Genomic DNA, 14,070 nt, shown 5'->3' with positions numbered 1-14,070 from the left:
TATTAACGATGAAACACACAAATTGCATCCGAATTTAATACAAAGGTCTCATTGCCGTCTTAAGTACAAGAGGACTGACACTCTAACTTTCTATGATTTGAACCTCTCCTGTGAGTCCAGCTTTAGATTCCGATGCTGCACTTCAGGTTTACTGTATCCCTTGGACCTTCTTATTGACGATGAAACACAGAAATTGCATCCGAATGTAATACAAAAGTCACAATGCTGACTCAAGTTCAAGAGGACTGACACTCTAACTTTCCATGATTTGAACCTCTCCTGTGAGTCCAGTTTTAAATTCCGATGCTTCACTTCAGGTTTACTGAATCCCTTGGACCTTCTTATTGACGATGAAATGCAGAAATTGCATCCGAATTTAATACAAAGGTCACAATTCCGACTTAAGTACAAGAGGACTGACTCTTAAACTTTCTATGATTTGAACCTCTCCTGTGAGTCCAGTTTCAGATTCCGATGCTTCCCTTCAGTTTTACTGTATCCCTTGGACCTTCTTATTGACGATGAAACACAGAAATTGCAACCGAATTTAAAACAAAAGGCACAATGCCGACTTAAGTACAAGAGGACTGACACTAACTTTCTATGATTTGAACCTCTCTTGTGAGTACAGTTTTAGATTCCGATGCTTCACTTCAGGTTTACTGTATCCCTTGGACCTTCTTATTGACGATGAAACACAGAAATTGCATCCGAATTTAATACAAAGGTCACAATTCGGACTTAAGTACAATAGGACTGACACTTAAACTTTCTATGATTTGAACCTCTAGTGTAAGTCCAGTTTTAGATTCCGATGCTTCACTTCAGGTTTACTGTATCCCTTGGACCTTCTTATTGACGATGAAACACAGAAATTGCATCCGAATGTAATACAAAAGTCACAATGCTGACTTAAGTACAAGAAGACTGACACTCTAACTTTCTATGATTTTAACCTCTCCTGTGAGTCCAGTTTTAGATTCCGATGCTTCACTTCAGGTTTACTGTATCCCTTGGACCATCTTAATGACGATGAAACACAGAAATTGCATCCGAAATTAATACAAAAGTCACAATGCCGACGTAAGTACAAGAGGACTGACACTCTAACCTCCATGATATGAACCTCTCCCGTGACTCCAGTTTGAGATTCCGATGCTTCACTTCAGGTTTCCTGTATCCTTTGGAGCTTCTTATTGACGATGAAACACAGAAATTGCATCCGAATTTAATAAAAAAGTTACAATGCCGACTTAAGTACAAGAGGACTGACACTCTAACTTTCTATGATTTGAACCTCTCCTGTGAGTCCAGTTTTAGATTCCGATGCTTCATTTCAGGTTTACTGTATCCCTTGGACCCCTCTTATTGATGATGAAACACAGAAATTGCATCCGAATTTAATACAAAAGTCACAATGCTGACTCAAGTACAAGAGGACTGACACTCTAACTTTCTATGATTTGAACCTCTCCTGTGAGTCCAGTTTTCGATTCCGATGCTTCACTTCAGGTTTACTGTATCCCTTGGACCTTCTTATTGAGATGAGGCACCGAAATTTCATCCGAATTTAATACAAATTCACAATGCCGACTTAAGTACAAGAGGACTGACACTCTAACTTTCTGTGATTGGAACCACTCCTGTGAGTCCTATTTTCGATTCCGATGCTTCACTTCAGGTTTACTGTATCCCTTGGACCTTCTTATTGACGATGAAACACAGAAATTGCATCAGAATTTAATACAAAAGTCACAAAGCCGACTTGAGTACAGGAGGACTGACACTCTAACTTTCAATGATATGAACCTCTCGTGTGAGTCCAGTTTTAGATTCCGATGCTTCACTTCAGGTTTACTGTATTCCTTGGTCCTTCTTATTGACGATGAAGCACAGAAATTGAATCCGATTTTAATACAAAAGTCACAATGCCGACATAAGTACAAGAGGACTGACGCTCTTACTTTCTGTGATTTGAACCTCTCCTGTGAGTCCAGTTTTCGATTCCGATGCTTCACTTCAGGTTTACTGTATCCCTTGGACCTTCTTATTGACGATGAAACACAGAAATTGCATCCGAATGTAATACAAAAGGCACAATGCCGACTTAAGTACAAGAAGACTGACACTCTAACTTTCTATGATTTGAACCCCTCCTGTAAGTCCAGTTTTTGATTCCGACACTTCACTTCAGGTTTACTGTATCCCTTGGACTTTTTTATTGACGATGAAACACAGAAATTGCATCCGAATTTAATAAAAAAGTCACAATTCCTGCTTAAGTACAAGAGGACTGACATTCTAACTTTCTATGATTTGAACCTCTCCTGTGAGTCCAGTTTTAGATTCCGATGCTTCATTTCAAGTTTACTGTATCCCTTGGACCTTCTTATTGATGATGAAACACAGAAATTGCATCCGAATTTAATACAAAAGTCACAATGCTGACTCAAGTACAAGAGGACTGACACTCTAACTTTCTATGATATGAACCTCTCCTGTGAGTCCAGTTTTAGATTCCGATGCTTCACTTCAGGTTTACTGTATTCCACGGTCCTTCTTATTGACGATGAAGCACAGAAATTGAATCCGATTTTAATACAAAAGTCACAATGCCGACATAAGTACAAGCGGACTGACACTCTCACTTTCTATGATATGAACCTCACGTGTGACTTCAGTTTTCGATTCCGATGCTTCACTTCAGGTTTACTGTATCCCTTGGACCCTCTTATTGACGATGAAACACAGAAATTGCATCCGAATTTAATACAAAAGCCACAATGCCGACTGAAGTACAAGAAGACTGACACTCTAACTTTCCATGATTTGAACCTCTCCTGTGAGTCCAGTTTTAGATTCCGTTGCTTCACTTCAGGTTTACTGTATCCCTTGGACCTTCTTACTGACGATGAAACACAGAAATTGCATCCGAATTTAATACAAAAGTCACAATGCCGACTTAAGTACAAGAGGACTGACACTCTAACTTTCTATGATTTGAACCTCTCCTGTGAGTCCAGTTTTAGATTCCGATGCTTCATTTCAGGTTTACTGTATCCCTTGGACCTTCTTATTAACGATGAAACACACAAATTGCATCCGAATTTAATACAAAAGGCACAATGCCGACTTAAGTACAAGAGGACTGACACTCTAACTTTCTATGGTTTGAATATTTCCTGTGAGTCCAGTTTTAGATTCCGATGCTTCACTTCAGGTTTACTGTATCCCTTGGACCTTCTTATTGACGATGAAGCACAGAAATTGCATACGAATGTAATACGAAAGTCACAATGCCGACCTTAGTACAAGAGGACTGACACTCTAACTTTCCATGATTTGAACCTCTCCTGTGAGTCCAGTTTTAGATTCCGATGCTTCACTTCAGGTTTACTGTATCCCTTGGACCTTCTTATTGACGATGAAACACAGAAATTGCATCCGAATTTAATACAAAGATCACAATTCCAACTTAAGTACAAGAAGACTGACACTCTAACTTTCCATGATTTGAACCTCTCCTGTGAGTCCAGTTTTAGATTCCGTTGCTTCACTTCAGGTTTACTGTATCCCTGGGACCTTCTTACTGACAATGAAACACATAAATTGCATCCGAATTTAATACAAAAGTCACAATGCCGACTTAAGTACAAGAGGACTGACTTTCTAACTTTCTATGATTTGAACCTCTCCTGTGTGTCCAGTTTTAGATTCCGATGATTCACTTCAGGTTTACTGTATCCTTTGGACCTTCTTATTAACGATGAAACACACAAATTGCATCCGAATTTAATACAAAAGGCACAATGCCGACTTAAGTACAAGAGGACTGACACTCTAACTTTCTATGGTTTGAATATTTCCTGTGAGTCCAGTTTTAGATTCCGATGCTTCACTTCAGGTTTACTGTATCCCTTGAACTTTCTTATTGACGATGAAACGCAGAAATTGCATCCGAATTTAATACAAAAGTCTCATTGCCGACTTGAGTACAAGAGGACTGACACTCTAACTTTCTATGATTTGAACTTCTCCTGTGAGTCCAGTTTTAGATTCCAATGCTTCACTTCAGGTTTACTGTATCAGTTGGACCTTCTTATTGGCGATGAAACACAGAAATTGCATCCGAATTTAATACAATAGTCACAATGCCGACTTAAGTACAAGCGGACTGACACTCTCACTTTCAATGATTTGAACCTCTCCTGTAAGTCCAGTTTTCCATTCCGATGCTTCACTTCAGGTTTACTGTATCCCTTGGACCTTCTTATTGACGATGAAACACTGAAATTGCATCCGAATTTAATACAAAAGGCACAATGCCGACTTAAGTACAAGAAGACTGACACTCTAACTTCGTATGATTTTAACCTCTCCTGTGAGTCCAGTTTTAGATTCCGATGATTCACTTCAGATTTACTGTATCCCTTGGACCTTCTTATTAACGATGAAACACAGAAATTTCATCAGAATTTAATACAAAAGGCACAATGCCGACTTAAGTACAAGAGGAGTGATCCTCTAACTTTCTATGATTTGAATATCTCCTCTGAGACCAGTTTTAGATTCCGATGCTTCACTTCAGGTTTACTGTATCCCTTGGACCATCTTAATGACGATGAAACACAGAAATTGCATCCGAATTTAATACAAAAGTCACAATGCCGACTTAAGTACAAGAGGACTGACACTCTAACTTTCCAAGATATGAACCTCTCCCGTGAGTCCAGTTTTAGATTCCGGTGCTTCACTTCAGGTTTACTGTATCCTTTGGACCTTCTTATTGACGATGAAACACAGAAATTGCATCCGAATTTAATACAAAAGTCTCAATGCCGACGTAAGTACAAGAGGACTGACACTCTAACTTTTTATGATTTGAACCTCCCCTGTGAGTCCAGTTTTAGATTCCGATGATTCACTTCAGGTTCACTGTATCCCTTGGACCTTCTTATTAACGATGAAACACAGAAATTGCATTCGAATTTAATACAAAAGTCACAATGCCGACTTAAGTACAAGCGAACTGACACTCTAACTTTCTATGATTTGAACCCCTCCTGTGAGTCCAGTTTTAGATTCCGATACTTCACTTCAGGTTTTTCTGTATTCCTTGGACCTTCTTATTGACGATGAAACACAGAAATTGCATCCGAATTTAATACAAAAGTCTCAATGCCGACTTAAGTACAAGAGGACTGACACTCTAAATTTCTGTGATTTGAACCTCTCCTGTAAGTCCAGTTTTCGATTCTGATGCTTCACTTCAGGTTTACTGTATCCCTTGGACCTTCTTATTGACGATGAAACACTGAAATTGCATCCGAATTTAATACAAAAGGCACAATGCCGACTTAAGTACAAGAAGACTGACACTCTAACTTCGTATGATTTTAACCTCTCCTGTGAGTCCAGTTTTAGATTCTGACGCTACACTTCAGATTTACTGTATCCCTTGGACCTTCTTATTAACGATGAAACACAGAAATTTCATCTGAATTTAATACAAAAGGCACAATGCCGACTTAAGTACAAGAGGAGTGACCCTCTAACTTTCTATGATTTGGATATCTCCTCTGAGACCAGTTTTAGATTCCGATGCCTCACTTCAGGTTTACTGTATCCCTTGGACCATCTTAATGACGATGAAACACAGAAATTGCATCCGAATTTAATACAAAAGTCACAATGCCGACTTAAGTACAAGAGGACTGACACTCTAACTTTCCATGATATGAACCTCTCCCGTGAGTCCAGTTTTAGATTCCGGTGCTTCACTTCAGGTTTACTGTATCCTTTGGACCTTCGTATTGACGATGAAACACAGAAATTGCATCCGAATTTAATACAAAAGTCTCAATGCCGACTTACATACGAGAGGACTGACGCTCTTACTTTCTGTGATTTGAACCTCTCCTGTGAGTCCAGTTTTCGATTCCGATGCTTCACTTCAGGTTTACTGTATCCCTTGGACCTTCTTATTGACGATGAAACACAGAAATTGCATCCGAATGTAATACAAAAGGCACAATGCCGACTTAAGTACAAGAAGACTGACACTCTAACTTTCTATGATTTGAACCCCTCCTGTAAGTCCAGTTTTTGATTCCGACACTTCACTTCAGGTTTACTGTATCCCTTGGACTTTTTTATTGACGATGAAACACAGAAATTGCATCCGAATTTAATAAAAAAGTCACAATTCCTGCTTAAGTACAAGAGGACTGACATTCTAACTTTCTATGATTTGAACCTCTCCTGTGAGTCCAGTTTTAGATTCCGATGCTTCATTTCAAGTTTACTGTATCCCTTGGACCTTCTTATTGATGATGAAACACAGAAATTGCATCCGAATTTAATACAAAAGTCACAATGCTGACTCAAGTACAAGAGGACTGACACTCTAACTTTCTATGATATGAACCTCTCCTGTGAGTCCAGTTTTAGATTCCGATGCTTCACTTCAGGTTTACTGTATTCCACGGTCCTTCTTATTGACGATGAAGCACAGAAATTGAATCCGATTTTAATACAAAAGTCACAATGCCGACATAAGTACAAGCGGACTGACACTCTCACTTTCTATGATATGAACCTCACGTGTGACTTCAGTTTTCGATTCCGATGCTTCACTTCAGGTTTACTGTATCCCTTGGACCCTCTTATTGACGATGAAACACAGAAATTGCATCCGAATTTAATACAAAAGCCACAATGCCGACTGAAGTACAAGAAGACTGACACTCTAACTTTCCATGATTTGAACCTCTCCTGTGAGTCCAGTTTTAGATTCCGTTGCTTCACTTCAGGTTTACTGTATCCCTTGGACCTTCTTACTGACGATGAAACACAGAAATTGCATCCGAATTTAATACAAAAGTCACAATGCCGACTTAAGTACAAGAGGACTGACACTCTAACTTTCTATGATTTGAACCTCTCCTGTGAGTCCAGTTTTAGATTCCGATGCTTCATTTCAGGTTTACTGTATCCCTTGGACCTTCTTATTAACGATGAAACACACAAATTGCATCCGAATTTAATACAAAAGGCACAATGCCGACTTAAGTACAAGAGGACTGACACTCTAACTTTCTATGGTTTGAATATTTCCTGTGAGTCCAGTTTTAGATTCCGATGCTTCACTTCAGGTTTACTGTATCCCTTGGACCTTCTTATTGACGATGAAGCACAGAAATTGCATACGAATGTAATACGAAAGTCACAATGCCGACCTTAGTACAAGAGGACTGACACTCTAACTTTCCATGATTTGAACCTCTCCTGTGAGTCCAGTTTTAGATTCCGATGCTTCACTTCAGGTTTACTGTATCCCTTGGACCTTCTTATTGACGATGAAACACAGAAATTGCATCCGAATTTAATACAAAGATCACAATTCCAACTTAAGTACAAGAAGACTGACACTCTAACTTTCCATGATTTGAACCTCTCCTGTGAGTCCAGTTTTAGATTCCGTTGCTTCACTTCAGGTTTACTGTATCCCTGGGACCTTCTTACTGACAATGAAACACATAAATTGCATCCGAATTTAATACAAAAGTCACAATGCCGACTTAAGTACAAGAGGACTGACTTTCTAACTTTCTATGATTTGAACCTCTCCTGTGTGTCCAGTTTTAGATTCCGATGATTCACTTCAGGTTTACTGTATCCTTTGGACCTTCTTATTAACGATGAAACACACAAATTGCATCCGAATTTAATACAAAAGGCACAATGCCGACTTAAGTACAAGAGGACTGACACTCTAACTTTCTATGGTTTGAATATTTCCTGTGAGTCCAGTTTTAGATTCCGATGCTTCACTTCAGGTTTACTGTATCCCTTGAACTTTCTTATTGACGATGAAACGCAGAAATTGCATCCGAATTTAATACAAAAGTCTCATTGCCGACTTGAGTACAAGAGGACTGACACTCTAACTTTCTATGATTTGAACTTCTCCTGTGAGTCCAGTTTTAGATTCCAATGCTTCACTTCAGGTTTACTGTATCAGTTGGACCTTCTTATTGGCGATGAAACACAGAAATTGCATCCGAATTTAATACAATAGTCACAATGCCGACTTAAGTACAAGCGGACTGACACTCTCACTTTCAATGATTTGAACCTCTCCTGTAAGTCCAGTTTTCCATTCCGATGCTTCACTTCAGGTTTACTGTATCCCTTGGACCTTCTTATTGACGATGAAACACTGAAATTGCATCCGAATTTAATACAAAAGGCACAATGCCGACTTAAGTACAAGAAGACTGACACTCTAACTTCGTATGATTTTAACCTCTCCTGTGAGTCCAGTTTTAGATTCCGATGCTTCACTTCAGATTTACTGTATCCCTTGGACCTTCTTATTAACGATGAAACACAGAAATTTCATCAGAATTTAATACAAAAGGCACAATGCCGACTTAAGTACAAGAGGAGTGATCCTCTAACTTTCTATGATTTGAATATCTCCTCTGAGACCAGTTTTAGATTCCGATGCTTCACTTCAGGTTTACTGTATCCCTTGGACCATCTTAATGACGATGAAACACAGAAATTGCATCCGAATTTAATACAAAAGTCACAATGCCGACTTAAGTACAAGAGGACTGACACTCTAACTTTCCAAGATATGAACCTCTCCCGTGAGTCCAGTTTTAGATTCCGGTGCTTCACTTCAGGTTTACTGTATCCTTTGGACCTTCTTATTGACGATGAAACACAGAAATTGCATCCGAATTTAATACAAAAGTCTCAATGCCGACGTAAGTACAAGAGGACTGACACTCTAACTTTTTATGATTTGAACCTCCCCTGTGAGTCCAGTTTTAGATTCCGATGATTCACTTCAGGTTCACTGTATCCCTTGGACCTTCTTATTAACGATGAAACACAGAAATTGCATTCGAATTTAATACAAAAGTCACAATGCCGACTTAAGTACAAGCGAACTGACACTCTAACTTTCTATGATTTGAACCCCTCCTGTGAGTCCAGTTTTAGATTCCGATACTTCACTTCAGGTTTTTCTGTATTCCTTGGACCTTCTTATTGACGATGAAACACAGAAATTGCATCCGAATTTAATACAAAAGTCTCAATGCCGACTTAAGTACAAGAGGACTGACACTCTAAATTTCTGTGATTTGAACTTCTCCTGTGAGTCCAGTTTTAGATTCCAATGCTTCACTTCAGGTTTACTGTATCAGTTGGACCTTGTTATTGGCGATGAAACACAGAAATTGCATCCGAATTTAATACAATAGTCACAATGCCGACTTAAGTACAAGCGGACTGACACTCTCACTTTCAATGATTTGAACCTCTCCTGTAAGTCCAGTTTTCGATTCTGATGCTTCACTTCAGGTTTACTGTATCCCTTGGACCTTCTTATTGACGATGAAACACTGAAATTGCATCCGAATTTAATACAAAAGGCACAATGCCGACTTAAGTACAAGAAGACTGACACTCTAACTTCGTATGATTTTAACCTCTCCTGTGAGTCCAGTTTTAGATTCTGACGCTACACTTCAGATTTACTGTATCCCTTGGACCTTCTTATTAACGATGAAACACAGAAATTTCATCTGAATTTAATACAAAAGGCACAATGCCGACTTAAGTACAAGAGGAGTGACCCTCTAACTTTCTATGATTTGGATATCTCCTCTGAGACCAGTTTTAGATTCCGATGCCTCACTTCAGGTTTACTGTATCCCTTGGACCATCTTAATGACGATGAAACACAGAAATTGCATCCGAATTTAATACAAAAGTCACAATGCCGACTTAAGTACAAGAGGACTGACACTCTAACTTTCCATGATATGAACCTCTCCCGTGAGTCCAGTTTTAGATTCCGGTGCTTCACTTCAGGTTTACTGTATCCTTTGGACCTTCGTATTGACGATGAAACACAGAAATTGCATCCGAATTTAATACAAAAGTCTCAATGCCGACTTACATACGAGAGGACTGACACTCTAACTTTCTATGATTTGAACCTCTCCTGTGAGTCCAGTTTTAGATTCCGATGCTCCACTTCAGGTTTACTGTATCCCTTAGACCTTCTGATTGACGATGAAACACAGAAATTGCATCCGAATTTAATACAAAAGCCACAATGCCGACTGAAGTACAAGAAGACTGACACTCTATCTTTCTGTGATTTTAACCTCTCCTGTGACTATTGTATTAAATTCGGATGCAATTTCTGTGTTTCATAGTCAATAAGAAGGTCCAAGGGATACAGCAAACCTGAAGTGAAGCATCGGAATCGAAAACTGGACTCACAAGAGAGGTTCAAATCACAGAAAATTAGAGTGTCAGTCCTCTTGTACTTAACTCGGCATTGTGACTTTTGTATTAAATTCGGATGCAATTTCTGTGTTTCATCGTCAATAAGAAGGCCCAAGGGATACAGTAAACCTGAAGTGAAGCATCGGAATCTAAAACTGGACTCTCAGGAGAGGTTGAAATCATAGAAAGTTAGAGTGTCAGTCCTCTTGTACTTAAGTCTGCATTGTGACTTTTGTATTAAATTCGGATGCAATTTCTGTGTTTCATCGTCAATAAGACGGTCCAAGGGATACATTAAACCAGAAGTGAAGCATCGGAATCTAAAACTGGACTCACAGGAGAGGTTCAAATCATAGGAAGTGAGAGTGTCAGTCAGCTTGTACTTAAGTCGGCATTGTGACTATTGTATTAAATTCGGATGCAATTTCCGTGCTTCATCATCAATAAGAAGGTCCAAGGGATACAGTAAACCTGAAGTGAAGCACCAGAATCTAAAACTGGACTCACAGGAGAGGTTCAAATCATAGAAAGTTAGAGTGTCAGTCCTCTTGTAGTAAAGTCGGCATTGTGACTTTTGTATTACATTCGAATGCAATTTCTGTGCTTCATCGTCAATAAGAAGGTCCAAGGGATACAGTAAACCTGAAGTGAAGCATCGGAATCTAAAACTGGACTCACAGTAGAGGTTCAAATCATAGAAAGTTAGAGTGTCAGTCCTCTTGTACTTAAGTCGCCATTGTGACTTTTGTATTAAATTCGGATGCAATTTCTGTGTTTCATCGTCAATAAGAAGGTCCAAGGGATACAGTAAACCTGAAGTGAAGCATCGGAATCTAAAACTGGACTCACAGGAGAGGTTCAAATCATAGAAAGTTAGAGTGTCGTTCCTCTTGTACTTAAGTCGGCATTGTGACTTTTGTATCAAATTCGGATGCAATTTCTGTGTTTCATCGTCAATAAGAGGTTCCAAGGGATACAGTAAACCTGAAGTGAAGTATCGGAATCTAAAACTGGACTCACAGGAGGGGTTCAAATCATAGAAAGTTAGAGTGTCAGTTCTTTTGTACTTAAGTCGGCATTGTGACTTTTGTATTAAATTCGGATGCAATATCTGTGTTTCATCGTTAATAAGAAGGTACAAGGGATACAGTAAACCTGAAGTGAAGCATCGGAATCTATAACTGGACTCACAGGAGAAGTTCAAATCATAGATAGTTAGAGTTTCAGTCCTCTTGTACTTAAGTCGGCATTGTGACTTTTGTATTAAATTCGGATGCAATTTCTGTGTTTCTTCGTCAATAAGAAGGTCCAATGGATACAGTAAACCTGAAGTGAAGCATCGGAAACTTAAAATGGACTCACAGGAGAGGTTAAAATCATAGAAAGTTAGAGTGTCATTCCTCTTGTACTTAAGTCGGCATTGTGACTTTTGTATCAAATTCGGATGCAATTTCTGTCTTTCATCGTCTATAAGAAGGTCCAAGGGATACAGTAAACCTGAAGTGAAGTATCGGAATCTAAAACTGGACTCACAGGAGGGGTTCAAATCATAGAAAGTTAGAGTGTCAGTTCTTTTGTAGTTAAGTCGGCATTGTGACTTTTGTATTAAATTCGGATGCAATTTCTGTGTTTCATCGTTAATAAGAAGGTACAATAAACCTGAAGTGAAGCATCGGAATCTATAACTAGACTCACAGGAGAAGTTCAAATCATAGATAGTTAGAGTTTCAGTCCTCTTGTACTTAAGTCGGCATTGTGACTCTTGTATTAATTTCGGATGCAATTTCTGTGTTTCATCGTCAATAAGAAGGTCCAAGGGATACAGTAAACCTGAAGTGAGGCATCGGGATCTGAAACTGGAGTCACAGGAGAGGTTCAAATCATAGAAAGTTAGAGTGTCAGTCTCCTTGTACTTAAGTCGGCATTGTGCCTTTTGTATTAAATTCGGACGCAATTTCTGTGTTTCATCGTCAATAAGCAGGTCCAAGGGATACAGTAAACCTGAAGTGAAGCATCGGAATCGAACACTGGACTCACAGGAGAGGTTCAAATCATAGAAAGTGAGAGTTTCAGTCCGCTTGTACTTTATTCGGCGTTGAGACTTTTGTATTAAATTCGGATGCAATTTCTGTGTTTCATCGTCAATTAGAAGGGCCAAGGGATACAGTAAACCTGAAGTGAAGCATCGGAATCTAAAACTGGACTCACAGGAGAGGTTCAAATCATGGAAAGTTAGAGTGTCAGTCCTCTTGTACTTAAGTCGGCATTGTGACTTTTGTATTAATTTCGGATGCAATTTCTGTGTTTCATCGTCAATAAGAAGATCCAAGGGATACAGTAAACCTGAAGTGAAGCATCGGCATCTAAAACTGGACTCACAGGAGAGGTTATAATCATAGAAACTTAGAGTGTCAGTCTTCTTGTACTTAAGTCGGCATTGTGCCATTTCTATTAAATTCGGATGCAATTACTGTGTTTCATCGTCAATAAGAAGGTCGAAGGGATACAGTAAACCTGAAGTGATGCATCGGAATCGAAAACTGGACTCACAGGAGAGGTTCAAATCAAAGAAAGTAAGAGCGTCAGTCCGCTTGTACTTAAGTCGGCATTGTGACTATTGTTTTAAATTCAGATGCAATAACTGTGTTTCATCGTCAATAAGAAGGTCCAAGGGATGCAGTAAACCTGAAGTGAAGCATCGGAATCGAAAACTGGACTCACAGGAGACGTTCAGATCATAGAAAGTGAGAGTGTCAGTCCGCTTGAACTTAGGTCGGCATTGTGGATTTTGAATTAAATTCGGATGCAATTTCTGTGTTTCATCGTCAATAAGAAGGTCCAAGGGATGCAGTAAACTTGAAGTGAAGCATCGGAATCGAAAACTGGACACACAGGAGACGTTTAAATCACAGAAATTTGTACTTAAGTCGGCAATGTGACTTTTGTATTAAATTCGGATGCAATTTCTGTACTTCATCGTCAATAAGATGGTCCAAGGGATACAGTAAACCTGAAGTGAAGCATCGGAATTTAAATCTGGACTCATAGGAGAGGTTCAAATCATAGAAAGTTAGAGTGTCAGTTCTCTTGTACTTAACTCGGCATTGTGACTTTTGTATTAAATTCGGATGCAATTTCTGTGTGTCATCGTTAATAAGAAGGTCCAAGGGATACAGTAAATCTGAAGTGAAGCATCGGAATCTAAAACTGGACTCAAAGGAGAGGTTGAAATCATAGAAAGTTAGAGTGTCAGTCCTCTTGTACTTAAGTCTGCATTGTGACTTTCGTATTAAATTCGGATGCAATTTCTGTGTTTCATCGTCAATAAGAAGGTCCAAGGGATACAGTAAACCTGAAGTAAAGCATCGGAATCTAAAACTGGACTCACTGGAGACATTCAAACCATAGAAAGTTAAGGTGTCAGTCCTCTTGTACTTAAGTCGGCATTGTGCCTTTTGTACTAAATTCGGATGCAATTTCTGTGTGTCATCGTTAATAAGATAGTCCAAGGGATACAGTAAATCTGAAGTGAAGCATCGGAATCTAAAACTGGACTCACAGGAGAGGTTCAAATCATAGAAAGTTAGAGTGTCAGTCCTCTTGTACTTAAGTCTGCATTGTGACTTTTGTATTAAATTCGGATGCAATTTCTGTGTTTCATCGTCAATAAGACGGTCCAAGGGATACAGTAAACCTGTAGTGAAGCATCGGAATCTAAAACTGGACTCACAGGAGAGGTTCAAATCATAGAAAGTG

Source organism: Schistocerca serialis, unplaced genomic scaffold, assembly GCF_023864345.2.
Source record: "Schistocerca serialis cubense isolate TAMUIC-IGC-003099 unplaced genomic scaffold, iqSchSeri2.2 HiC_scaffold_1331, whole genome shotgun sequence".
Classification (NCBI taxonomy): Eukaryota; Metazoa; Arthropoda; class Insecta; order Orthoptera; family Acrididae; genus Schistocerca; species Schistocerca serialis.
The sequence above is the reverse complement of the archived record's forward strand: the minus strand, read 5'-3'. Positions refer to the sequence as shown.